Here is a 3,502-nt window from a genome sequence, read left to right as displayed (position 1 = left end):
CTTCATAGATCTCCAAAAGTACGAAGCTCACCTTATACTAAACAAGAAATAGTTAAAAAAAAAAAAAAAAAATTATCCTTAATTGAAACACAGTGAAATGAACTATACCTAATATATTGAAGATAACATTTAAACAAACACATATCAAATTTTATGCTCTTAAAATATCTGCTGTACATCAATCATTCTGAATATTTACACATGTATTTCAACAATCTAGCTAATAGTCTAAGTTTCAATTTTTCTCTTTTAGAATTTACTTTCATTCTGATTATAATGCATATAGGTCAAATATTTAAAATTATTATGGCATTTTTTAATTTTACCAGAAAGCTTTTTAATAAACTCTGTCACCTTTATTTGATTGCTTCTTAAAAAAAGCAAACATGTCTAAATTGTTCCTTAAAATTAAAAAAAAAAGCTTTTAAAATAAATACTGTTTTATTAGAAGAAGGATTATCAGTGTAAATGAGGATCACGTATGTGATTGAAGTAGTCATTTTAATTTTAATTTTACAAACAATACTACTTATAATATTAAACAGCCACACTATTCCCAAGTTTATTCTGTGTTTGGTATAAAAGTCCTTATGACTCACATTAATAAAATGAATGCTAGTAATTAATTTTACAGGAAACATAATATATTCTGAAATAAATATGTCCTTGTTTGTTAATATCGAAAATTGGGGTAGCTTTTATCTTACTCTTGACTATGTTTAGAAAATGTTTGAGGAAATCATATTATATTGTTGAAAATTTTTATATCTAGTTATCTTTCCATTTCCTGGACTTTTACTTAATTGTGTTTCATAGATTTCATGTATTATTGTTTAAATATTTGTTTACTCATTCACTTCCTATAAGCAATGTCAAATAAGAAAAGACTTAAATTGAACAGGTTTGTCCAGGGGAGGGTTGGTCTGGAGGAGTGGAAAATCTTTTGAATCTATACTACTGCTTAGATCATTAACCAACATCTCAGTAGAACACTTCAGAAAGAAAGGGAGACGGATGCAGTTGTCTTTCCTCTCCATTTATTTTTTATGGTTATTTATTCACAGATGATGTGGGGCAGACTGTGTGCAGAGATAAAGCATGGGTAATTTACGGGCAAATGTAAGCCTCGATTGGCTAGGATATTCAAAGTGCTCTAAGGAATTAAGAGGAAAGTAGGTCATTTGAATCATAAATATTTTAAACATTTACCTCATAAATGAAGCTAATAGATACTTGTTCTAAAAATGCAGGAAAAAATAGCTTCAAATAGGATAAGGAAGAAAGTTAAACAAAACAGAATTATTAAACCATGCCAGTTTCCACACCTCTATGAATTTCAGTAGGTGGTCCACTTCTGACAGTGTACAAAACAGCAGGAGAGTTTACTAATGAAAGACAAGATACATGTGTTGACACAGCATTAAATGACTGGTTTGTCACTCCCCCAGGATGTGAATTGTGGATTCCATTCTGTAGTAGCACAAACTAACTGCTTTTATCATCTTGGTTTTGTTTGTTTGTTTGTTTGTTTTGCTCATTAAACTTTCTTAATGTGTCTCAAAATTCTGTGACAAAGTTTTGGTCAAGTTGTTTCCATTAAAAAGTACTAATTTAAAAAACTAATAATTTAAAACTGCCACATACAAGAAAGAAAACCAAAGTGGTCCACAAAACATTCTCCTTTCTGTCTGAAGGTTTTTACGATACATTGTTATCATTAACCAGTCTTTTACTTAAGTGGCCAGTTGAAACAAACACTTCTGACACCATTCTTCCACTGCTGATTAAGACCAGGTGGCAGGTATTAGGGATAATATTCATTTGGCCTTCTGAGCTTTCTGAGCAGACTTGGTGGCCTTGCCAGCTCCGGCAGCCTTCTTGTCCACTCCTTTGATGACATCCAGGACAATCGTCTGTCTCATATCACGAACAGCAAAGTGACGCAGAGGTGGATAGTATGAGAAGCTCTCAACACACATGGGCTTGCCAGGAACCATATCAATGATGGCAGCATCACCAGAACTCAATAATTTAGGGCCATCTTCCAGCTTTTTACCAGAACGGTGATCAATCTTTTCCTTCAGCTCAGCAAACTTGCATGCAATGTGAGCCGTCTGGCAATCCAGCACAGGGGCATAGCCAGCACTGATTTGGCCTGGATGGTTCAGGATAATCACTTGGAGTGAAGCCAGCTGCTTCCATTGGTGGGTCATTTTTGCTGTCACCAGCGATGTTGCCATGATGAACTTCCTTAACAGACACATTCTTGACATTGTAGCCCATAATGTCCCCAGGAAGAGCTTCACTTAAAGCTTCATGATGCATTTCAACAGATTTTGCTTCAGTTGTAATGTATACTGGAGCAAAGGTGGCCACCATACTAGGTTTGAGAACATCAGTCTCCAGTTGGCCTATAAGAACAATACCAATACCACCAATTTTGTAGGCATCCTGAAGAGGCAGGCGCAAGGGCTTGTCAGTTGGACGAGTTGGTGGTTGGATGCAGTCCAGAGCCTCAAGCAGCGTGTTTCCACTGCTATTGCCGTCGTTTCAGGTGACTTTCCATGTCTTGAACCAAGGCATGTTAGCATTTGGCTCCAGCATGTTGTCACCATTCCAACCAGAAATTGGCACAAATGCTACTGTGTCGGGGTTGTAGCCAATTTCTTAATATAAGTGCTGACTTCCTTAATGATTTCCTCATATCACTTCTGGCTGTACGGTGGCTCAGTGGAATCCATTTTTTTAACATAATTGATTCGCTGTTTCACACCCACTGTGTAACCCAGAAGGGCATGCTCTCGGGTCTGACCATTTTTGAAGTTACCAGCTTCAAATTCACCAACACCAGCAGCAACATTCAGAACATTACGGTCAGCCTGAGATGTCCCTGTAATCATGTTTTTGATGAAGTCTCTGTGTCCTGGGGCATCAATGATAGCCACATAGTACTTGCTGGTCTCAGATTTCTACAAGGAGATATCAATGGTGATACCATGCTCATGCTCAGTTTTCAGTTAACCCAAGACCCAGGCATACTTGAACGAGCCCTTTCCCATCTCAGCAGCCTCCTTCTCAAATTTTTCAATGGTTCTTTTGTCGATGCCACTACATTTGTAGATCACATGGCCAGTAGTGGTGGACCTGACTGAATGTACGTGTTCAATGACGACAATGTTGATACAAATATTTTCCTTTCCTATTTTGGCTTTTAGGGGTAGTTTTCATGACACCTGTGTTCTGGCGGTGAACCCGTTGTGAAAAAAAACTATCAACTTGTTTTTTTTTAACTTTAACTTCTCATACAAATTAACAGCTTTCTGTTTGCCATTTGCATGTTTATTTCATGCCATGCTTGGTTAGAATTAAAACTGCCTCACTAGTTATGCACTTCAAAATTTAGTACTTCTTCAAAGACCTGCAGGATGACTTAATGAGAATGGAATGCAATTCTCTTCTTTAAATCAAATTAAATGTAAGTTGTCTATGTTCAATACTGCAA

At 36.5% G+C, this 3,502-nt stretch overlaps 1 pseudogene; it reads right to left on the bottom strand.

The window, feature by feature from the left end:
- Positions 1-1,817: 1,817 nt before the first annotated feature.
- Positions 1,818-3,126, bottom strand: LOC112624992 (annotated as a pseudogene).
- Positions 3,127-3,502: the final 376 nt, after the last annotated feature.

Source organism: Theropithecus gelada, chromosome 5 (genome assembly GCF_003255815.1).
Source record: "Theropithecus gelada isolate Dixy chromosome 5, Tgel_1.0, whole genome shotgun sequence".
Lineage (NCBI taxonomy): Eukaryota > Metazoa > Chordata > Mammalia > Primates > Cercopithecidae > Theropithecus > Theropithecus gelada.
This window is presented reverse-complemented; position numbering and strand designations above follow the sequence as displayed.